The sequence below is a fragment of the Capricornis sumatraensis genome, chromosome 23 (genome assembly GCF_032405125.1).
Source record: "Capricornis sumatraensis isolate serow.1 chromosome 23, serow.2, whole genome shotgun sequence".
NCBI classification, from domain to species: Eukaryota; Metazoa; Chordata; class Mammalia; order Artiodactyla; family Bovidae; genus Capricornis; species Capricornis sumatraensis.
In genome coordinates this window covers 26,230,531-26,256,825 of record NC_091091.1, presented here as the reverse complement: position 1 = coordinate 26,256,825, position 26,295 = coordinate 26,230,531, and positions in this window count along the sequence as shown.

The following is a 26,295-nucleotide window of genomic DNA, read 5'->3' as shown; positions in this document are numbered from 1 at the left end:
CCCTTTCACTGTCCTCTTCAAAGCAGAGATTGAGAGGATCAAGTATTCACTTAGAGGCAAGTATATCATTAATTCAAAGTTAGACTTTCCTCTTATTGGCCTTGTAATTTTAGGAATCTCATTGATACATGGTATGGGTCTGGTAATTAAACAATGGAAGTTCTGTGTATTAAAACTATGGATGCTAGCTGGCCCTACATGTCGTTATTTGTTAAAAAAAAAAATGAGGTTAAAAATTTACCATATAGAACTAGTGTGAAGGTTAAATGAAGTAATGCATTATGACCAACATAGTAACTAAGAATACTAAAAAATACAGATTGAATGTAGAGATGGATGTGAGAGAGACCAGTACATTTTTTAGCATCAATATAATCTGGATAAAAACATGAATAACATAAATGTCCTTCCTCCTAATATTGTCTCAGGATACTCTATCAATATGCTCATGACAGAGCTTCTCAGTCACAGCTGAATTTCTGGTCTCTCACTTTCTCTTCCTCACAGTCATCAGACCTGATATAAGTCTTATTCCTAATAGAAATCTAATGGCAGCTGGCTGTCTAGGTAAGGAAAGGAAAAGGCAATCTCACAGCCATATTAGCATTAAATTGCTAATGACCAGCACAGTTTATTACATTTTTCCATTTAGAGATATTTGCATTTTAATCAGTGCCTTAGCCAAAAAAATGGGTATATGAAGGTGGCTTTTCAGGGTTCAGCATTTATAAGCTGTATCTTTCTAGATTATGAAGCAGTCATAACCCCACCTATCTCCAAGACATTTAAGGATAAAACAATTTATAAGTCAGAACATTCATAGAAAGCCTATAAGCAGTCTCTTTTATTCCTTCTTTGACCAAGAAGCCAGTTACCAAGCTGTAGCACACCCCTGTCTACTTGAAATATACACCTATGAAATGTATTTGGAAATTTGTCCATATAAGTTGAGGGATGGAGGGAAAGCTCTTCTTGATCAATTTTTCTTTTTTTTTTTTTTTTTGGTAACCAAACACATGGTCCTCTGATGACCCAAGCCACCTACCAGGAAGTGCCATCACTGCAACCTTGAATGTAGACAAATTCAGAATCAGACCATACCTTCTGACAAATAGCGGGTTTATGCAACACATGAGCAGGACAATTGAAATCTAGACTTTACTGGAAAGGCTTGGACATGGGATTCTCCTGTACCTCTGTGTAGGTAAAGAAGCTGCCTTTATCTGACCAGATTAGACCCTGGACAGACAAGTCTGGCTGTGTGCTATTAGCTACACAGGAGGCTTAGCAAACAAAGGCATGGTCCCATGGCAGCAAACATCTCAGCAAAGGCCATGTAACAAAGGGATGCTTTTGCCCCTAATAAGGTTGATTATTTGAGGGCAGAAAGAGAAAGGGGCGACAGAGGATGAGATGGTTGGATGGCATCACTAACTCAATGGACATGAGTTTGAGCAAACTCTGGGAGATGGTGAAGGACAGGAAAGCCTGGGGTGCTTCAGTCCATATGGTCACAGAATCTCAAAGAGTTGGACATGATTTAGCAACTGAACAGCAACAAAAGTTGCATAAGGAAAAGATAGTTCTAGGGAGACACTGCATAGACCAGATTTTGCAGAAGGGGAGGTGTTTCTTGTGTTTCTCAGATGCAGATGTCTGTTCTCAAAATAGAAACCTAAGTGTAGCATTGTTGCCATTGGACCTACAGGAGTCTCCTAATCTCTCATGGCCTGTTTCCTCCTGTTTGAAATGACAACTGGCATTCCAGCCTTGCAGAATGGAGCCTGGGTGGAGGATGAAGGGGGGCAGAGGTAAGGCAACAGGCAGGGGTAGGCACGGCTCGCCCGCTGTGCCTCCCCAATCCTGAGTCCCCATCCAGTGCTCTCCCTGCCTTCACATCCATTCATGACAATGAACCCTGTTTGCCTTGCCCTCTTCTTTAGGCTGGGCTTTTGCTTCTGATACCTGCCCCGATGGAGAAGGCCTTAATAATTACTGCCTGTAGTACTTCTCCCTGAAAGTACTGCCAACTGCTGAGCCCTGACCTTGCTCTCTCAGACCGAGCGTGTTTTCCCAGGCCTGGCTGAGAACAGCCCACTTCATCTCCAAGATTTTGACCTTTTCCCAATGTCTCTTTGTTGGTTGCAGCTGTCCTCTCTAAAAGCTTCCTATTGATGTTTGACTCTAATGGAGAAACGTAAACAAGAGATAGATAAAGGTTAACAATACCCAATCAATGCTGCCAAGGGAGGCGGCCCTGGGAGGGGCGTATTGAAAGGCCAAATGTAGGGAGGGCTCTATTGACAATTTAATTGCATTCTTTCTTTCCTCCTTATACATTGACCTAATAACAAAGCTGCCTGATATTCTTAGCTACAGTGAGCATTGTTTGTTTTTTTTTTAATAGATGAGAAGAAAAATTGGCATGCGAATATGTATAGCATCCTTTTCTGAATTTTTTAAAGCTTGCTCAAACATCCTCCTAGGTTGCCTACTTTCAGCGTCCTAAGCTACTCTTCCAGTGCCTGAACTGTGCTCCCCTACCTTACCTTCACCTCTGTTAAGCTGAACCCCCCCCCCGCCCCACCCAGGAAGCCCAGTTCCCCTGCTGGCCTCCCTGTGAAGCATTTCCTGGGGTTCCCACCTGCAAGTGCTGCCCCTTCCTCTGCCACAGCCACCTGATCACAGCTTCCACGGAATCTGTGTCCTCAGACCGAGACTATCACCAAAACCCATCATGTGTGCAAGAAAGATGTAATTCAACAGTTGGCAGGGAAGGAAAATGAGGCTTAAAAGGGTTACATACATTTTTTGGAGTCCTACAAAATCTGTCCAGATTTGGAGTTATCAGTCTATTTTTCTATCACTTTATGTGTTTCATTTAGTTTCTTATACAAATAGCATGAGATGAGCAAGGATAATTCATGCCTGAAGGATATTTAAAACACACATAGCACCCCGCCCCCCCAAAAAAAAAGTGATCAAGAGAAAAGGCGAAAGGAAGGAAGGAAGGGAAGGAGGAAAAGGAGGAAGGAAGGCAGGAAGGAAGGAAAGCCCAGGCTGCCAATGAATGTAAAGCTCACTGGCGGGATCCCATGGGCCAGGTTCCAACCTCTTCAATTAATCCCAATATTACTTTTTCATTGTAATGATTTCTTGGGTCCTACCCCTTATTTTCCATCTCCCTGCCTACCTAGCTTAGAGTATTCCAAGAGCCAAAAATGTTCTTTTTTAAAAGAATTTGGTAGGTAAAAACCTGGTCTTGAAGAAGAAAACATAGGTGGTAATCAGAAGGAGTGTGACTTATCACTACTGCCACCTGGGAAACCCCTTAATAACAATGTCTATGCCTAAATGATCCCACCTTTACTACATTTTTATATGATTGGCATTTCCATTTCCAGCATTTGATTGACCAGTTTCAAACTATAAAAACACCTATTTGCAAAAAATTAGGGCTACTTGGACAGAAAACTGTACGTTTTCTACCTTGCCTATTGAGAAGCTTGTCCGTCTCTTTGAGGCTTGTCAATAACATAATGCTTGTCTAGAAACCTCATATCTCATGACACATGTACAGAATAAGCCTGTGTTTGAGCAGAGATCTTGCAAACCAGTAACTGTGGGGTTCGTTCCAAAAGTGGAGAGATAGAAATCAAGGTCTCTGTTACCTCCAGCATAGGAAAGGAGGGAAGAGGATGCCAACAAGTGAGAACCAATCAATTTACTGTGTCCAGCTCCATTTATATGCTACAGAGAGAGAAACAGCAAAATACTGTTGCATCAAAGAAAAAATTGCATCAATTTTTAATTATGCACTTAGCCATCCTCTTCCAGAAGAGCAAGCCATCTTTCGTGACATTTTTACATATTTGAAGGCAGCACTGAGTAAGCCCAGGGCAGGGTGCTGGGTTTATTAGATGTCAAAGACAATTTCAACTGACACGAGTGGGTTGATTCAAGGGACAAGAGCTTTTAAAGCCCTGTGAGTGCCAGACGTTAAGGAGACATGCAATGCCCAGCCTCAGAATTTATTTTCCTTCATCTAGTCACTCAATGAATTTGCTAAGACTAATTCTATGAGGTATAATATTCTAAAAGCAAGAGATACAGACATGAAAGATAGTACCTACTTTGAAAGAGCACACAGTGTAATTATTGAAGCAAACACGCCGATAATAAATTAAAAGATTAATGCAGGCACAGGGTAGGCTGAGAGTGCCCTGTTCTGGGGCAAGTAATTGTGAATGTTTCTGGTTTCTCAGAAAAGATTTGGAAAGCTTTAAGTAGCATTTTCAGGATTTTGAACAGACAATATGGTTTTGTATGTCTGTTTGTAAGTTTTTCCAAGAGTGCGTTTCAAAAGAGAAGGGGTGACTTCCAGTTAATGGAAAAAATTACCTTTGAAAGCCTGTAGATATTTGTTAAAAGGTAACATATTAGCTTTCAGGCTAGAGATGACCAAAGGCAGATGTATTCTACAGATGTTGAATTACTTCCCACAGTTCTTTCAACACAGAATCTTTGTTTCTGTGATGCAATTGAATGCAATCAAGGTAAGATAACAGGACAAAGCCAGAATTCTTTTTGTTGACTATGCTTACACTCTTGAAATGTGTTAACTTTAAGCTGCCTTAACATTTTTGAAGCTCCTAGTCTTGTATGTTTCTTTTTTAAAATTGTGGCAAAACATATGCAACATAAAACTTACCATCCCAATCCTTTTTAAATGCATAGTTCTGTGGCAATTAGTATGTACACATTGTCGTGCAAGTTTTACCAACATCTATCCACTGAACACTTTGCATTTTGCAAAACTTGAACTCTATCTTTTAAATAGTAGTTCCCCATTACCTCTTCACTCCTGTCCCTGGCAACCACGATTCTTTCTGTCTCTATGAATTTGACTACTTTTAAGTACCTCATATAAATGGAACTGTATATTTGTCCTTCTGTGACTGTCTTCTTTGGCATAGCATAATACCTTCAGAGTTCAGCCACGTTGTACAATAGCACATGTCAGAATTTCCTTCCATTGTATGTACACACCACATTTTTTTTTCCATCATACATCCATGGATATTTGCACTGCTTCTATCTTTCGGTTATTGAAAATAACACTGCTATAAAAAATAGATATAACAAATATCCCTTTGAGACCTTGCTTTCAATTCTTTTGAATACATACCCAGAAGTGAAATTGATGGATGATATAGTTATTTTTTCTCTAACAGTAAAATTTAGGATTAAGGATTAAACTAGTATGTAGGATATCTGACTCTACCCTGTGGGGAAATGTCTTGGTACACAAGTCACAAAACATGGGCTGTCACCAAATTTGTATCATTAGCTTGCCACATAAACTTGAATAAGTTTCTTTGCCTATTGGGAACTTAGTTCTCTTGTTAAAAGAAGAAGAGGGACTATATATCATCTGAGTCCACTTTCACCCTGACATTCCAAGGTTTTACACTTGTGACAGTTGTGTCTTCTCTCAGATTGCTAAAGAAACGAAATTTGGTTTATCCAGTAGGACGTTGCACACCCATGCTCTGCCTTCTTCTAGACAGTGAAATGTCCTACGGTGAATACTCACGAGGGCAGGGATGGGGAGCAGTCTAGTTAGAAAACCAAAGACTAAAATCAAGATTTAAATCACACTATATTAGGTAGCCTGATTATGAGCTAGTACCATATCCAAGAGGTCCTTTGACTGTGGCAATCTAGTGATGGGGAGTGCAGTTTTTAGAACAAGACAACCTGGGTTTGAGTCCTAGATTTTCACTTATTAGCAGTTTGATCTTAGGCAAGTTTTTGAATTATCTTGTGCCTTGGTTTCCAAATTGTGAGACCAATACACACTCTATGGTACTGTTGTGTGGCTACAGTTTATGGGATCGCAAAGAGTCAGACATGACTGAACATGCACGCAACACAATACTAACCCTACCTAGACTAAGTACCATGGACAGTGCTTTTCTACCCTTCAAGTGCACGCATGCTATGTCTCTTCAGTTGTGTCTGACTGTTTGACACCCTATGGACTGTAGCCCGCCAGGCTTCTCTGTCCATGGGATTCTCCAGGCAAGAACACTGGATTGGGTTGCCATGCTCTCCTCCAGGGGATCTTCCTGATCAAGGGATAGAACCTGCATCTCTTATGTTTTCTGCATGAGCAGGTGGGTTCTTAACCACTAGCACCACTTGGGAAATCCTTCAGGGGAACTCTCAATAAATACTATAGAATTGGGTGGGTGGATAAACAAGCACTTTCCCTCAGGAGTTGCCTCCTTCTTTAGAGAAGGTCAGCAATGATGCTTTCAATTTTGGAGTGTGTGCAATATCAGAAACCAATCTATACGCTTACCAATCTTAGGCCATTTTTGCAAAGAGTAGTTATCTACACTTTACAGATGAGAAATCTGAGATACAAAGAAGTTAATTAATCTGCCAAGTTCATACAGCTGCAAACTGACAGTGGGGAAGTTAAAAATTCAAGCAGGATAGTTTTAAAGCCCCACTCTCAACCACTGCCTCCTCTGACCCCAGTTTCCACACAAGTCAGCTCAAATCTCACTTTTTCCTGGTAGACAGTCTTGACTAGTTTAGTCCTTTCTATGTTCCACATGATGGAATGAACACCTGCATTACAGAATGTCCTATGTTCTTCATTCCTATGCAGCAGCAAGCGTAAGCCACCAGAAGTATGAGACGTAGACCCAGGAAGGGAAAGAGTATTTTGGGTTACCATATTCTAGCTGTTCATCTTGGGTGAATTTGACCTCTGGATCTAGTTTTCTGCCATAACAATAGTTTTCTCTTGAGGTTCTTTAACACATCCAATGAAGAAACAGAAAAGAATTCTGCAATTTTAAGGTGCTGTCCCAATATTTTTTACACTTCTCATTTACTCTGTCTGTTCCAAGTTAGATTATGTCTCAAATTCAGGGCTATTCTTGTCTCGCCATTTATTTCCTTTCTCACAACTTTCAAAATTTTTCTTTGTTTATGACCTTTGCTCAGATATCAGTTGCAAAGCAGAGTTGCTAAATACTCAAACATTGAGGGCCCCAGTTCTTACTAGCTTTCAAAGCTTTATTTCTCAATAGATTCTCCAGCCCAAAGATGACTCAGGAGCCCAACAGGTCTTCCAGCCCTGAGACACGCCTAGCCTAGCACACTGATTATATTACATGGGAGGCACAGAACACCATTTATGTTAGTCATATTGGTTTAGATTCTATTTAGTTACATCATTTAGACATAGTAAATGTACTTCTAATTCAGAACCAGCCTTGGGCAACATCATGAGGTTCAGAAGTTTCTCTTTGGTGTCTAACCCTTTCATTCTTCTCCCCTCCAAATCTGCATGTGGAATTCCTTTGATCCTTGGATCTTTAGTGTAGATTAATATTTTGATTTATGTGAATGTGTGTTACTGTGGAGCTTCCCTGGTGGCTTAGACAGTAAAGAATCCACTTGTAATGCAAGTTCAATCCCTGGGTAAGGAAGATTCCCTGGAGAAGGAAATGGAAACCCACTCCAGTATCCTTGCCTGAAAAAAAAAATGGAAGCTTAAGTTTTATTTATTCCTAGTGCAGATGAGCAATTTAATTGAAGTCTTTGGATGACTATAATTTTACATAAGGCATTAGCTCCGACAGTAGAAATGTCAGGCATTCCACTGGTGTTAGGGTTAGAGATAAAGGGAATTTGTGACAGATAAACATTTCAAAAATTTGTCACAGTGACTAGGAAACATATCCCACCTGTTAATCTATAAGGCAAGTTCATTCTTGATTTAAATATTAAGAAGTTGTGAGTAATTATTTCTCTTGTGAACTTTCAGAAATTTTTCTATTCTTCAAAAATGAACTGATCCTAGTTTGATGTTCATTGCTGCATTGCAATTTGAATAAAGCTTCTAAAGGTTATAATTTGAGTCTTAAGCTTGAAAAATGGCACACTTAGTTGCTGTGTGTTCACTGGAGTCAATTTCACAAAACTTATTGAGCATTTATTTTGCACAATAATTCACTTAAGCTGACAAAGATGTGAATTGTCTCTCTCTAGATAGGTATGCATTAGCAGAACGGTGGGAATGGACACATCTGAATTAAAGTTTGGAAGGAAATCTTACTAATTAAATTATTTAACCTCTCACACTTCAATTTCTTTCTCTGTAAAATACAATTTATAAAACAGGATATCCGGTATTATGAGTTACTTATAATGAGACAATATAAGAAAGTGCAGGATATATCATGGTCTCTTAAACAAATAACAGTTCCATTTATGTATATAATACATGGCTGCTGCTACGTCACTTCAGTCACATCCGACTCTATGTGACCCCATAGACGGCAGCCCACCAGGCTCCTCCATACCTGGGATTCTCCAGGCAAGAATACTGGCATGGGTTGCCATTTCCTTCCCCAATGCATGCATGCATGCTAAGTTGCTTCAGTTGTGTCCTACTCTGTGTGACCCCATAGACAGCAGCCCAGCAGGCTCCTCTGTCCACAGGATTCTCTAGGCTAGAATACTGGAGTGGGTTGCCATTTCCTTTTCCATAATACATGGTAGATTATGATAAATTTTATAACATAAGTGCAAAGTACCACAAACCTATGGGACAAGATTAATCCTGACTGAGAGATGTTTTATTGTCAAGATATATCATTTCATCTAATGGGATCCTTAACTTCATTTGCTAGAGTCCATTAATCTCTCAACTTCAAATAGGTAGAGGGCTTGGTTTTAGAAAAATATCTTCAAAGACATCAATTTCCAACTCAGACTCTCCACCATGTAAGAGAATCTATGTTTCTAAGCCATATCCATTCAGCTTGATGGGATCCTTGGGCATTATTCCTACCTTTATTCCTACTCCTGTGTATCTCCCACAATCAGAGCCCCTGCAATTTATAAGTTAGCTATGTTTCAAAGAACACACACACGCTCATACACACACTGAGTTCTTAGGGGAGAGGTGTGTGTGTGTGTGTGTGTGTGTGTGTGTGTGTGTGTGTGTGTGTGTGTGTGTGTGGTGGGAAACAGAGATCATTAATTCAAACTCTTGGACTTTCAGATGGTATTTACTATTCGGAAGACAACATAGATTATATAATATCCCCTCATTTATTCCTTCTTGTGCTTTGGGCTTTTTTTAAAAAATTGTTGTTGTTTTCCTTTCCTTCTGTTTTTCCTATTACTTTTGGATTAAACCTGCTCTTACTGAATACTTAAGTGCCCACTGTATTTTCCACATTGTTCAAGCATAACCAGGTACTTTCCATATTTTGTCTTATTTTCAGAGAAATGAATGGCTGGCTGGCTGAAGCACATGGAGTCCACACATCAAAAATGAGACTTCCAAAAAGCTTACATGGATTCTCAGAGCCAAAGCCACGTTGCCAGAAAAGGCCCATCCTCATTCACGTGCACACAGTTGTTAATTTATCCCTTACAATAAAGAAGATACATGAACACTGGATTTCCCAGCAAATTCTGTGTAAGGACAGATCTAAGCATCTGCAATGGACAGACTTAACACTATGTTGAAAAGTTTTGTTTGGGTAGACCTGAATTTGCACTTACAACACTATGCACTGAAAGATATATGTGTATCTGAAATAGGGTAACTTTTTACTTCTGTCTTCAGCCATGTTGTTTAACCTGTGCTGCCATGTATGTTTTACTATTTTTTGTGACTATTAAAGTGGTTTGCTGCACACAGGACCTTGTACCAAGTAATTGAAAAACAAGTTTTTACATTTTCTTTAATTATTTGATTATTGATTTACAAATAGATATGCACTACAGGATTTTTTAGAAAAATCTTTCTTTGCTACTTTGTGTATTTCTTGCATCTAACTGACTCTCTGCCAATCAATCCATTGAGTAACATCATCTTACCTCTGACCCTCCCCAGCCCTGAAAAAGGTAATAAACTACCTAATATACAGAATGCTTGCTAGACATTTGCTCAGTGTATGTTGACCCTCTCTCTGTATCAGACCTTGCGCAGAGGCAGCTATGATGCAGTGGGACTCACATAACATCCTTGAGCCATAATGTTCTCCACTATATCATGGAAATAACTGTGTTGAACACTTAAGAGTTAGAATGGAGACTTAGGGAGAGTTACACAGTTTTTTTTTAAGCCACACATTGGTGTATAAATATTAAATTGATATCATGTTCTTTCCCAGCATATTTTTACCTCTTCTTAAACTCACATCATTTTTGAAAGGGCAAGATTCTGAATACTTTTCAAATTCCGATATGAATACCTGCAATGACAGTCTACAGTCTTCATGGCCTAAAAAATAAAATATAGTATCTACAATAATTTCTGCCTACTGTATTTTTGGTTGCAAATGAAGAAACGATTTCAAGGAAGTTTAAGCAAATGAACAGACTCTGTGCTTATGTGTTAAAGATAAAGGGATTATCTCACAAAGCCCAAGGACAAAGAATACTGCTGGCGTAAGCAAATAACTAAAACATGGAAAGGAAAAGATATCATTAACCAAGCTGGAGCAGCTTCTCAGCTTCACGTTTGGGTCTGTGGTCTGTGCTTCTGCTTCATTATTCTCTCTCCTCCATTACCATGGTGGAGAATAATGCTATACAGATCCCAAGTATATATAATTGTACTATTGAAGTAAGTACACTTCAGAATTCCAAAGTGATAAATTCTCTAACAACTTGGTTCAATATCCACTCATGGCCAGTGTATATGGCTGAACCAGTTCATCCCTGTTGGTAGATGAGGTGGACTTAGGGTGTGGTAGGACTGTTTTTCTAAGAAGATGGCTTCTATAAGCTTCACAGATATCTCAAAAGTTCTCTGCAACAACTATATTTCCTTCTGTTATATTTTCTAATAACTTTACCTTTCAAGAAGATTCTAAGTATGTACAGAACCATGTATGAAAGTCAATAAGCTGGAGAGGCATATCCCTTCCTTAAGTGTACCCCACAACCATCACAGTTCACACTGACACTGGAGAAATACTACCTAAGGTACATGGACATGCACTCTATACGAGCAAACTAGAGCAAAAGATATAAATATATATTAAATATCTCATATGTTTGGGCTTCCCTGGTAGCTCAGTTGGTAAGGAATCCACCTACAATTCAGGAGACCCCAGTTTGATTCCTGGGTTAGTAAGATCCCCTGGAGAAGGGATAAGCTACCCACTCAAGTATTCTTGGGCTTCGATTAAGGCTCAGTTGGTAAAGAAACTGCCTGCAATGTGGGAGACCTGGGTTTGTTCCCTGGGTCGGGAAGGTCCCCTGAAGGAAGGCATGGCAACCCAATCCAGTATTCTTGCCTGGAGAATCCCCATGAACAGAAGACACAACCATGACAATTCACACTGGTACTGAAGAAATGCTGCAAAAGACACACAGCATACACTCTATACAGGAAAACCAGAGCAAAATATATAAATTTTTATTAAGTATCTCATATGTTTACAAGTAACATATGCAAGTATATAAGCTATATATAAAGCATATTTGTATGTTTATATAATAAGCAGTGTCTGCACAGGCACAGGAGGGCCAAGGGGAGCTACTACATGTTCAAGGTCAGGAGGGGAGACCTCATTCAAGGAAAGGAGCAGCAGCTGCACTTTGCTGGAGTGCCGTGAAGAGATACCCCACGTCCAAGGTAAGAGAAACCAAAGTGAGACGGTAGGTGTTGCAAGCAGGAATCAGAGGGCAGACACACTGAAACTATAATCACAGAAAACTAGCCAATCTGATCACATGAACCACAGCCTTGTTTAACTCAATGAAACTAAGCCATGCCATGTGGGGCGACCAAAGATGGACGGGTCATGGTGGAGAGGTCTGACAGAATGTGGTCCACTGGAGAAGGAAATGGCAAACCACTTCAGTATTCTTGCCTTGAGAACACCATGAAGAGTCTGAAAAGACAAAATGATATGATACTGAAAGAGGAACTCCCCAGGTCATTAGGTGTCCAATATGCTACAGGAGATCAGTGGAGAAATAACTCCAGAAAGAATGAAGGGATGGAGCCAAAGCAAAAACAATACCCAGTTGTGGATGTGACTGGTGATAGGAGTAAGGTCCAATGCTGTAAAGAGTAATACTGCATAGGAACCTGGAATGTCAGGTCCATGAATCAAGGCAAATTGGAATGGTCAAACAGGAGATTACAAGAGTGAACATTGACATTCTAGGAATCAGCAAGCTAAAATGGACTGGAATAGGTGAATTTAACTCAGATGACCATTATATCTACTACTGTGGGCAGGAATCCTTCAGAAAAAATGGAGTAGCCATCATGGTCAGCAAAGGAGCCTGAAATGCAGTACTTGGATGCAACCTCAAAAATGACAGAATGATCTCTGTTCATTTCCAAGGCAAACCATTCAATATCACAGTAATCCAAACCTATGCCACAACCAGTAATGCTGAAGAAACTGAAGTTGAACGGTTCTATGAAGACCTACAAGACCTTTTATAACTAACAACCAAAAAGAGTCTTTTTCATTATAGGGAACTGGAATGCAAAAGTAGGAAGTCAAGAAACACCTGAAGTAGACAAATTTAGTCTTGGAATATGGAATGAAGCAGGGCAAAGGCTAATAGAGTTTTGCCAAGAGAATGCACTGATCATAGCAAACACCCTCTTCCAACAACACAAGAGAAGACTCTACACATGGACATCACCAGATGGTCAACACCGAAATCAGATTGATTATATCCTTTGCAGCCAAAGATGGACAAGATTTATACAGTCAGCAAAAACAAGACTAGGAGCTGACTGTGGCTCAGATCATGAAATCTTTACTGCCAAATTCAGACTTAAATTGAAGAAAGTAGGGAAAACTTCTAGACCATTCAGGTATGACCTAAATCAAATCCCTTATGATTATACAGTGGAAGTGAGAAACAGATTTAAGGGACTAGATCTGAAAGACAGAGTGCCTGATGAACTATGGAATGAGGTTCATGACATTGTACAGGAGACAGGGATCAAGACCATACCCATGGAAAAGAAATGCAAAAACGCAAAATAGTGTCTGAGGAGGCCTTACAAATAGCTGTGAAGAGAAGAGAAGAGAAAAGCAAAGGAGAAAAGGAAAGATATAAGCATCTGAATGCAGAGTTCCATAGAATAGCAAGAAGAGATAAGTAAGGCTTCCTCAGCGATCAATGCAAAGAAATAGAGGAAAACAGAGTGGGAAAGACTAGAGATCTCTTCAAGCAAACTAGAGATACCAAGGGAATATTTCATGCAAAGATGAACTCGATAAATGACAGAAATGGTATGGACCTAACAGAAGCAGAAGATATTAAGAAGAGGGAGCAAGAATACACAGAAGAACTGTACAAAAAAGATCTTCACGACCAAGATAATCACCATGGTGTGATCACTCACTTAGAGCCAGACATCCTGGAATGTGAAGTCAAGTGGGCCTTAAAAGCATCACTACAAACAAAGCTAGTGGAGGTGATGGAACCCCAGTTGAGCATTTCAAATCCTGAAAGATGATGCTGTGCAAGTGCTGTACTAAACATGCCAGCAAATTTGGAAAACTCAGCAGTGGCCACAGGACTGGAAAAGGTCAGTTTTCATTCCAATCCCAAAGAAAGGCAATGCCAAAGAATGCTCAAACTACTGCACAATTACACTCATCTCACATGCTAGTAAAGTAATGCTTAAAATTCTCCAAGCCAGGCTTCAGCAGTACGTGAACTGTGAACTTCCAGATGTTCAAGCTGGTTTTAGAAAAGGCAGAGGAACCAGAGATCAAATTGCCAACATCTGCTGGATCATCGAAAAAGCAAGAGAGTTCCAGAGAAACATCTATTTCTGCTTTATTGACTATGCCAAAGCAATTGACTGTGTGGATCACAATAAACTGTGGAAAATTCTGAAAAAGATGGGAATACCAGACCACCTGACCTGCCTCTTGAGAAACCTATATGCAGGTTAGGAAGCAACAGTTAGAACTGGACATGGAACAACAGACTGGTTCCAAATAGGAAAAGGAGTACGTCAAGGCTGTATATTGTCACCCTGCTTATTTAACTTCTATGCAGAGTACATCATGAGAAATGCTGGGCTGGAAGAAGCACAAGCTGGAATCAAGATTGCTGGGAGAAATATCAATCACCTAAAATATGCAGATGACACCACCCTTATGGCAGAAAGTGAAGAGGAACTAAAAAGTCTCTTGATGACAGTGAAAGAGGAGAGTGAAAAGTTGGCTTAAAGCTCAACATGCAGAAAACAAAGATCATGGCATCTGGTCCCATCACTTCATGGGAAATAGATGGGGAAACAGTGTCAGACTTTATTTTTGGGGGGCTTCAAAATCACTGCAGATGGTGATTGCAGCCTTGAAATTAAAAGATGCTTACTCCTTGGAAGGAAAGTTATGACCAAGCTAGACAGCATATTTAAAAGCAGAGATATTAGTTTGCCAAAAAAGGTCTGTCTAGTCAAGGCTATGGTTTTTCCACTGGTCATATATGAATGCGAGAGTTGGAATGTGAAGAAAGATGACCATCGAAGAATTGATGCTTTTGAACTGAGGTGTTGGAGAAGACTGTTGTGAGTCCTTTGGACTGCAAGGAGATCCAACCAGTCCATCCTAAAGGAGATCAGTCCTGGGTGTTCATTGGAAGGACCTATGCTGAGGCTGAAACTCCAATACTTTGGCCACCTCATGCAAAGAGTTGACTCACTGGAAAAGACTCTGATGCTGGGAGGAATTGGGGGCAGGTGGAGAAGGGGACGACAGAGGATGAAATGGCTTGGTGGCATCACCGACTCAATGCACATGAGTTTGGGTGAATCCGGGAGGTGGTTATGGACAGGGATGCCTGGCGGGCTGCGATTCATGAGGTGGCAAAGAGTTGGAGACGACTGAGTGACTGAACTAAACTGATCAGATAATATATACACAATATTCATTTTAACTTAAGCGAAGATATAATGGCAGTAAACCATAACTTATATATACATCAATGTTTTCAAAAGAGGCAGAAAGGTTTTTGGAGTGTCCTTCAGTCCAGATGAAAAGGATAAGGAGAAATGCAATTGATGACTATTAACCTTTCCTGTGGATTATATTTCAGATGCCTCACCTACTATGTTTCATCATGAAAAACACATCCATAAATTGGGGACAATTTTAAATGGCAGGAGGCTTTATGAACATTCAAAATTGCTTCTACCTAGAAAAATGAGGAATTCTGACCTAAGGCAAAGATAAAGGAGGATTCGGAGAGAGTAAATTCCAGTCTCAGATAACCTTCTCAAAGGTGATATGCACATTTCAGTGTTGCTCTCCATTTTTATTGACTTGGGAATCTCCATCATGGTGGATTTATGAGACTTTAAATATTTACCACCATAACACATGCCTTAAAGATGCATTATTATTTTTTAACCAACATTAAAGTTTAAAAACAGAATGAAAGCTCTGCTCCATGGTTGACCAGATTATCTCTCAGAACAACAACAACAAAAGTGGACAAACAAATCATCAGCAAAATTTAGAGTCCAGGGGGATGCAGCTTACTTTGGTTCCTTTGATGGGGCATTTGTATTCACAGGAAGAGTTTGGAGAAGCAGGTTCTGCTTTAAGTTTTGTAGTTAACTGGCTTGGCACATTTCCTTTTCAGAAATGAAACCATAACCTACAAATTAAATCAGATGACTAGTTAACTGCCCTTGGATGGGATCCAGTTTGAGCAGTATTAGCCTATCCAGTGTCTTTAAGAAAGTGAGATATTTGTCAACATTTTAAAATCTGGCCTTCTTATATTCATATTGGATTTATGGCTCTATTTTTATACTTTTCTGAATTAAGAAGAGGCTGTTGTTCCCTTTACTTTTCCTGTTCTAGGTTTCTCATATCTTGTGCCTTGACTGTCTCCTAGACTCTTGCACACCAATGGTCATTTAATACAAGGGAAGGTATTTTGGCTCTTTTCCTAGAAGTCAATTCAAAGAAAGCAAATTAAAGCAGGTCTGAGTGACCATATGTTTCAAGAAAAGTCAGATTCAGCATCTCTCTGAAATAAAGAACACTTTCATATGGGTAGGTAGGCAATGAAGTAATATAATTTAAGTGACCACCATAAAATAAACCAAGCTGTTTCACTCATTTTTTATTAAAACACCAATAGCAATCAAGTATTTGACTCATGGATTTATTAGAACTCTTCTAGTTCTAATTCTTTATTATTCCACAATAAATTCTGTTTGCTTTACTATTTTGACAGGTGTATCAAAATAATTTCCATGTGGGCTTATGAAAATGCAAGGAAGAAAGAATAATCTTTTTCTATAAAAAGAGGAATACCAAACTAGAGATAGGAATCCAAGGCTCAGGCTAAGATCCCTAGATCATAGCCCAGGATAATTTCTACTCTTTCATAGAAGAGTTAGTCAACAGTGGAAGCATTGCTGAGTTCTTTGGGTCTCCAAACTTCTTTGCACTTTTAAATCTCTTAAATGTCACAAGAATGTCCTTTTCCATTTTCTTAATGACTTCACATTTTGTGAAGATACTGTGTGTGTATATATATATTTATATTTTTTTCTTCCTCTATTCTCTAAGCATTTCTCAGATCTCTTTGGAGACTTCTCTCTTCTGAGCCTGTAGAGTGTTTACTTTCTACTGTCATAGAAACTAGAAGTGAATGCTTTCTTAGTTTAACAATAGAATAGGCTTGCTTCCCAAGGCACGTGGTAATTGTGTTTGGTGCAAAATCACCAACTACATTTTGAGCATTAGTGATTCATGATGTTTTCTAGTCTACTTGCAAATGCTGAGTTTTCTGTTTTCCAGTTTCTCCCTTTTCCAGCATGGAGGACTTCCTTGGACAGAACGCACAAAAACAAAAGGGTTCATCAGTTTCATGAAAGAGCAGGTGAGAGTGCATTTAAGGAAGGCAGTGCTTCTAAGAGTCTAAGGAAGATCCTTCAGAAAACATGCACCCACACAGGGCTTGAGAGTGAGGCTCTTCTATGAAAAGAAAACACTGGAAAGTTCAGTACTACAGGAATCAATCCTCAACTTACTGTGTGTTTGAAAGTGAAGCTATGCTTCATAAATCTAGGTAGGAATGTTTTTGCTGTAAGAAACAAGTGTTGAAAGAATTTCTGACCTATAGATTTGTTATAGATGATCTGATCACAGTTATTCACATTCCTCAAAAGACAACACTAAGGATTGCATTACCAAATGCAAAATAGCCAGATTCACATCTAAATCAACCAAAAGTCTGCCTGTATTTGGAGGAGTTCTGGAAAGTCAAACAGAGCCCAGAATCTTGGAGCTCCTAAATAATAGAAAATGTATATTATTCTCTTCTAAGAAGAGAAATTAGTACAAGACCTTTGGCTTCAATTACAAAATGCACAATTATCATTTTCTTTACATAAATGTGTCATGTAAATTAAGATGCTTCAAAAGCTATGTGGAACAAAAAGAATGACTATTTGCAATATATTTAGTGGATTAAAAAGCCATGAGCCCATAGTAACCATAAAAGGAAGTAGCCAGTTACTACAATTGAATTCCACACTGAAAATTGGCAGTTCAGAACATAGACTAGGAGAGGGGGTCAAGATAGTAGAGTAGGAGGCCATGGAGTTTACCTCCCCCACCAAATACATGTACAGATAGAACAGTTCTCCCAGAAAACTAACTGGAACCTGGCAGAAGATCCCCTATGCAACCAAGGCTGAAAGAATGACCTTCACATAACTAGGTAGGATAGCAAAAAAGGCATCAGGTCAGGACTGGCACCCTTGGCAGGAATCTGTAAGAAACAGAAGATACACACAGGTGGACCCTTACCTCGGGGAAGGAGCAAATAGACCCATAGTCTGGGCATCCCAGTCCAGGGATCCTGTACAGAGAAGGCAAGCCCGCTTGCCTGCTGGGAAATCCAGTGAGACCAGCAGAAGGGCTGAAGAAGCCTAGACTCTGCTTGCAAGGAGTGTCCCCATGCTGGCTTGCCAACAAAGGCAGAAAAAGCCTTGCACTAGAAGCTGCCTCTTCACCACACTTCCCAATCCAAACAGGCAAACATCCCAGCCTGCTCATTCCACATCACAGCCTGGAGGGAGATCAGGGGAAAGATTTGGCCCAGCTGCACAGAGACAGACAGGGACACCTGGAGTGTGATCCAGGTGGAATCACGGAGACCATGGTTAGTACACACACGGGGACAGCGAGTGGGGTCGGGGAGACACTGTCAGTGTGCTTACCAGGCAGGCGGCACCACAGAACTGGGAGTGGCCAAGCGCTGAGTCACAAGCAGACAGGCCCTAGGAGAGGACTCAGTCCAGCTCCTCAGAGACAGCCCGGAGGGCCTGGGGTGTGGTCAGGGAGGGCCGGAGCCCACTGTCAGTGCACGAGGCAGGGTGGCAGTGAGTCCAGCCATGGGAGACATTGGCAATGTGCTCACCGACACAGCACCACGAGGATGCACAGGGGCTAAGTGCAGACAGGCCCTGGGCAGTCCTCAGCAATCCCTTCCCCAGTGAGAGCACCCTGGAGCCACCCACTCCACACCACAGCTTGGTGCTGGACCTGGGGCAAACAGGTCCTGGGAGAAGTCTGCGGCAGAGAGAGCCCTGATCCCAGCTGACAGCACAGCCACCTCAATTCTTGCAGCCACAGCACCCCAGCCCCCATCTACTCCACGCCATAGGCTTCCACTAGATCTGGAATGAACACAACAGAGGAAGGGATGCAATATTAGGCTGCTTCTAGGCTGAACTGTGGACCCATACACAGGTTCCCTGTGATGGCAAGGGCCTCACTTGCTTCTGGAATGACCTCCTTTAGGGCAGGGCATGAACTCAAGGGAAATGGAGCCTTGAGACCTCAATGATCACCATGCAATTTGTAATAATGATTGTGGTACAGAGAAGATAAAACTCATCAAGAGACAATTGGCTAAGAGGTTGTGGTATATATATATACATATATATATACATACATATATGATGGAATGTTGTTGTTGAGTCACTACGTCATGTCCAACTCTTGTGACCCCATGGACTGTAGCCCATCAGACTCTTCTGTCCATGGGATTTCCAGGCAAGAATACTGGAGTGGGTTTCCATGGAATATTACTCAGCCATAAAAATAATGAAATACTGTCATTTCCAGCACCGTGGATGGACCTGGAGAATATTATACTTAATGAATTAAGTCAGCAGAGAAAGACATATGTTATCACTTCCATGTAGAATCTAAAAATAATACAAATAAATCTATATTCAACACAAAGACAGACTCATAGACATAGAAAACAAATGTATGGTTACCAAAGGGGAAAGGGGTGAGGGATAAATTAAGAGTCTTGGATTAACAGATACAAACTTCTATACATAGAGTAGATAGATAACAGGTATTTGCTGTATAGCACAAGGAAGTATATTCAATATCTTATAATAAGCTATAATGGAAAATATTCTGAAAAAATATATATAACTGAATCACTTACTTACACCTGAAAGTAACATAGTATTGTAAATCAACTATACTTCAACAAAATTAAGCCAAAAAGAAAGTGGAATAATTTTTTCAACATTCATGTAAATGAAATAAGATAATAAAATCATTAGGTAAAAAAATAGAGAATGGGATGTTTACACAGTTTTTAAGTATTACTCCTAAAAGCAAACTCCACAAATGTACATGATTTATGTGGTTGCATAACAACGTACCACAGACATGTCTTGTTTTCTTTTTCTGCTGCACCGTGCAGCTTGCAAGATCTTAGTTCCCTACAAGAGATTGAGCCCAAAGCCTCAGCAGTGAAAGTGCCAAGTTCTAACCACTGAAACACCAGGGAATTCCCAAAAACTTAGTGTCTTAAAATGGCACACAATATACAACATGGGGCCTCCTGAGACTGCCATCAAGCTGTCGCGGGGCTGTACGTCTTTGGAAGATACCTGCAGGTCATTGTCAGCTGGCCTGTCACAGCCCCTGTCACAATAGGACAACTCATTCAAAGACAGCAAAGGACTAGGGGAGGCAGGAAAGGGAAGTACTGTTCAGTGAGCTTAGCACTTCAATTTTGCAAGATGCAGAGAGTTCTAGAGCTCTGTTGCATGACAATGTGCAGAGTTAACACTACTCAACTGTACTCTTAAAATTGGTTAAGATGGCGAATTTGCATTATATGTTTACCATATTTTTAAAATCCCTCCCAAACTGAAACACAAACACCTTTCTGATCTCAGGATTAATATTATAGGAGAGAGTTACTACCTACCTATTTTAGGTGTCTGCAATTGTCAGCTTTTATCAGCCCATGGTGCAACCTTTGTCTCAGACTCCAAATCACTCTCAATGATGTTGACTCTGTAGGGAAGGTTGTGGCTGCTATATTTTAAACAGTTAGAAGTGCCAGGAGGTTGCAAAAACCTTCCTGGCAAAGAGATCCCCCTGCTCCCGACTGGGTCCAAGACGAGGTGGAGGTATCTTAGGCAGGCACAGCCACAATTTAACACACGTACAACCCACCTGGAGGCTTGTTAAACTGTAAATTTCTATGAAGTACGTCTAGGTGGGATCTGAGATTCTACAAAGTTCTACACTCTTCAGGTGATGCTGATACTGCTGATTTAAGGGCCAGACCTTGACTAGAGAAAGCTTAAAGAAATTCAAGTAATTATCAAAGGTAATTTATCAAAGGCAGGATTTACCAAGTTCATCTTATCAGAAGAATCACCTGGTACTCCTGTTAACATCAATATCTAGGCTCCTGCCCTGGGGATGATGCCTTACTTGTTCTTTAGGAGAAGTCTGGAATTTTTGTTTCAGCTTTGTGATTGTTATAATCAGCAAATTGGGGAAAATAATAACTAAATAATCTTTAAGATGTTTTTCAATAGTGACTCTCCCTGATCCTGCTTCTCTATGTTCCTCGTAGGGTCAGCTCTAGACTAGTTTTCAGTGGATACCTGGCTCCATCTTTCTCTCAATGTGCTGCTTCAGGGACCTTCACATTCCTATCAAAAGGATCACCACCTTTTATTTTCAATAACCAAAATAAGCAACCAATATGTGAATCCACTTCCATCATTTGATGGGTAAGCTATTTCATTCAGTGATACAATTTTATTTGTGTAGCTGTGAGGTTTATATTATTTCTCTCATTTTTGATTAAAAAATTGATAGAAACCAAATGACTTGCTCAAGATCATACAAATGTAGGAACTCGTGAGGTCAAGATCTGGCTCTCATTTCAGTCTGAAGCTGGTCACACTCAGACACTAAACACCTAATCACACTCAATGCCAGTCTCCCTCTGCCTGCTCGCGATGAGCAGAGCCTGCACACCGCTCACATCCTCTGCTCTGCTCTTTAATATAACGTCTCCCGTTACCTTGGCTTACGTCTCCTCCTCAGGACTTGATGTTCCCACCTTTGCCTCTGCTCTCCCCAGGGCTCCCAGCTCTAAATAAAGACCAGCCTTGATTCTGGGGGTCAGATTCACTCTTTCTAATCTCTCTCTCTGGTATTTGTGAAGATCCACATTCATGAGGTTTGGACAAAAAACCAAATTGTGATGCAATGAAGTTCTGATGACAGGCTCTTCAAAACAACAGTAAAATGCATTGTCTGAGCTGTTCTTTAATCAGAACCAGCTACCCTGCACAGTCATGTGGTGGGCTTAGTGGATGGGGAAATTAGCCCTCATAGGTGGTTAATGATGACTATTGCTGATTCTTCTCTGTACCTCAATCATCATTAGTACAAATTACACAGTGATCATTCATTTAACAGATATACATTGAACACCTGCCTGACACTGTACAAGGTACTTGGAGATGCAGGGCTGAGCCCAGCTGACATGGAGGAAGATAATTATAATTAAATAAGCAGAATAGGAACTTCCCTGGTGGTCCAGTGGGTATGACTCCATGCTCCCGATACAGGAGCCCAGGATTCGATCCTTGGACAGGGAACTAGCCCCACACACCACAACCAAAGATCCTGCATGCTGCAACTAAGCCAGGCACAGCCTAATAATCACAACAATCCATGTGCGACTACAAATAGAAAGTGAAAGAAAGTGAAGTGCCTCAGTCGTGTCCGACTCTTTATTACCCCATGGACTGTAGCCCGCCAGGCTCCTTTGTCCATGGGATTCTCCAGGCAAGAATACTGGAGTGGGTTGCCATTTCCTTCTCCAGGGGATCTTCCTGACCCAGGGATCAAACCCAGGTCTCCTGCATTGCAGACAGACGCTTTATCCTCTGAGCCACCAGGGAAGCCCCTGATTCCAAATAGAGACCAGGGCTAATAAGGAAAGGAATATAGACATAAAGTCTACAAACATGGTAGAAATCAGCAAAGATCTGATCAGATCAGATCTGATCTGATCTAAAGATTAATCTAAAGATCTGATAATCTCAGATCTCTGATAATCTAAAGATCTGATCTAACCTCATTTTTTATTTATCCTCTTTAGTGAAGTTGTAATGTTTATAGATGTAAAAAGAGCTAACAGTTATAGAGTCATTATTGTATCCAAGTAGCTTCTTATAAGTACTTGATATGCTTTATCATATTATATCCAAACAGATACCATATTAGCCCTAAAAAATAGGGTATTCCCTGCTCACTTCAGTTTCTTCCTTTGTGACTTTTGGAGAGAATGCTTACATAACCTGCCCACAGTCATACAGCTAGTAAGTAGTAGGTGCTGAATTCAGCAGGATTCTATCTGACTCCAGTGCTCAAGTTTATAAACAACTGTGGATTAGTTACTGCCTTAAGGAAACATGATGATGTGGTGTATTGAGAGCCAGTAGGAACAGTAACAAGTTGTGTCATATAGTAATTGGATCCACGATGGAGAGATTATGACAAGATATAAGAACAATTAGGTAGATGAATCATTGGTTGAAAAAACAGAACCAAAGATGATTTTTTTTTTTTTTTTTTGGTGGTTAACAAATAGGAAGAAAGTTTGTAATATCTTGTGTGCATGCTAAGTTGCTTCAGTGATGTTTGACTCTTTGCGACCCTGTAGACTGTAGCTCGCCAGGCTCCTCTGTCCATGTGATTCTCCAGGCAAGAATACTGGAGTGGGTTGTCATGCCCTCCTCCAGGGGATCTTCTCGACCCAGGGATTGAATCTGCGTCTCTTATGTCTCCTGCATCGGCAGGCAGGTTCTTTACCACTAGTGCCACCTGTAATACCTTGGCCCTAAAATATTTTATCACTGGATCTAGGTTAGCATATGAAAGGTGAGGGTTCATTACATTTATGGATGAAAAACTGCTGGGAGTTAATATGTTGATTGACAAAATTAGTATTCACAAAAATTCCCACCAACTGAAATGAAGGTCTGCATCTCATTAAATGTGCCTCACAATAAATGTGATATTTAATGCAAATATAAGTGAGGTCTTGCCTTTTGAGTTAGGGATATCAGTTTTTGTGGGCAGGATACTCAAGATGAGGAAACAATAGAAGGTGATATGTAAAAACATTAATGAGATCTGTGCTTGACTCTGAGATGTGCAAAGTTTAGAAAAAATGTGAAAAATAAAGGCTATCAGAGACAGCATTGCTTTATTCGAGCTGACCGTTTATGGAATAATGTATTCCACATGTCTTCGGTTACATATGAACTAATCATATCATTTAAAAGAGAAAAGCCAGGATGCTAAAAGCTTGGAAATAATTTCATATGAGGAGCAGTTAAAACTCAAAAGAATAAATAAAACTAGGTTGTTTACTCTAGGGCAGATATGACTCAGGGAAACTGACGAGCTGTCTGTAGCATTTGGATTCTCCTGGAAGAGGTGGCATGACATCAAGTTGGGGCTTGGGATGGCGGTTATTGATGAGACCCCTGGGCACAGGAAGATGAAACCATCAGAGAATAACTGTTAGTCTCCATTTTACAGATGAGAAAACTGAGGTCAAGAAAGTTTCAGTAGCTTTAGTCCAAGTTAAGGACATGCTGGGTAAATCAAGAGAGACAGAGAATAAAGTAGGTAAACCTTTTCAGGGAGAATGTCAAAAAAACAATTCAAGAGTCAGTACAAAAAGTACTTGGCAACAAAAACAATAATAGGTAAAAATGCATAGCTCTGATTTTATACCAGCCACTCTATTAAATGATTTCTATACCTGGACTCATTTAATATTCCTAGCAATCCTTTTTCCATTTGAAAGATGAGAAGATTGAGGCGGAGGAGATGAAGTAACTTGCTTATACAAAGCAGAATTGTGACTCGGCCATATCTGGTCAGACTACAGAGGCTATACTAATACCCAACCCTTTGTTACTTCTAATATAGTTTAGAACAGGAGAAAACCAAGAGGTTGGGGGAGGACAGCAAGGGACAGCAGGACTAGGAAAAGAGAGGTGTTGGATCTCGGGGAGCAATTGGCAGACTCTAGTATGATATTGGGGTGAAGATGCAGGGGTCTGGATAGGGAGTGATAATATGAGTAATCATGGGTTACTAGAATAATCAAGAGAGTGACAGTGTCTGGAAAGCAATGGCTACAACCAACTCCAGTTAATATCAACCTTCCCTGAGTTTGGGTTTTTCACCACGTCAAGTCTTTTGACAAAGGTCCTGTATCCAGCAGGACCTCACATCTCTGTCCTTTCAGGGCAATATCACTTGGCTTGAGTGGTGTGTTCACTGTCTCTTGCCTTGATAGGTTGTCTACATTCAATCTATGAGTTTTTAATGAAAAGAAATCATTAACAACTAACACTATGCAAAGTGCTTCGAACAGCAGGGCTACCATACTTATACTGTAATTTGTATTGATGTCCTACCTCCCTGCCCAAGCTTCTCACATTTTCTTTCTTGTAGACTTCTCCATGTTCAAGGCAACAAACATTATCTTTCTCTCCAGGAGCTGGGGAAATAAAGGTCACCATGCTTTCTAATGTTAGACTTAGTACTGGGGAAGTTGAGGCTGGTGGGATATGATTTGCATCCTCAACATCAAAGACTAAGTCATAGAGGAAAGCCCCAAACTAAGATTCTGCTTCTCAAGGCTGTTATCTCCCCTGCTGCCCCCATACCCACCTCCCCAGATTGCTGCCTCTGCTACTTATGCCAGAGGAATCATTTTGCTTTCAGCATTTTTCATCTGGAATGTCATAAGGCCACTTCTGAAACAGGGCAGGGGGCTGTTGGTAGAAAAAGTATCTTGAGCCTCCCAGGATGGGTCCTGGTAGTAGAACTCTCTCTTGTCTCCTAAGCAACAGCTGCCATGTGAGTTAATTTCTTGCTGCCTGGCATCTCGCTGTGCACTGCTTTATTAAGAGGAATTTACTCTTCAATTTCCTGTAGTGATTTTAAATCCCCAAGGTTACTGTCACACCTTACTTTATAGCAACAATTACACACCACTCCCTAAGGTCGTAAAGGATTTGGAAATACATCCTCAGTGGAACCTTTACATGTCAGATGCCACCAGCTTGCAAAAACATTAACTTTCTCATTAGAAGCTCGAGTATGAGATGCTTTGAGGTCGGGGCCGGGCTGGGGGCAGGGCGGGGGGGGGGGGGGGGGTGGGTGCGCGGGGAGGTGTGGAGAGAAGAAGCCTAAGAAGAATAAGTAAAGGTTTCTTTAAAAATCCTAACCTTGCCTCAAAACTCAAGTGTGCCTTAAGAGAGAAGATCACAGTAATGGTTAACAACCATTGGTTTTCTCTTGCAGAGAGCAGTTTCATGCTTGTAGGGGGTCTGATTTCTTCCCTCCAGCCTCTAATCACAGAGCCACACAACTCTCCTCACAAGGGTGGTTATTTTAAATGTTTAACATTTTTCAAAGAAAGTTACTGCTGAGGCTCTTTTAATCTACAGAGCCAGTTGGTAGGAGGCCTTCATTGTGCTTATTTAATGCTATTCTAACAATTCGCTCAGGGCAGCATCTCAAAGAATCATCCGCTCTCCAAATGGGAGTTGAGGACAATGCTATAGACCATTCAGCGCAACTCCCGCATTTTACAAAGGGAAACTGACACTCTAACAGGGTAACAGTTCACACATTATCAAACTGTAAGTAAACTGGGAGAGATTTTCTTTATACTTTTATTGCCCATAAATTCCATAGTCACCATAATGAGACAAGTGACCCACAAGTTACTTTTTTTTTCAATTTTCAATTTTCTTTAATTCAGTTTGCCTTTATAACACCACAAATATGGGGAATTTATGAACAGAGTAAATTAGGAGTACACACCACTGATTCTTGAAATAATTTAATCTAC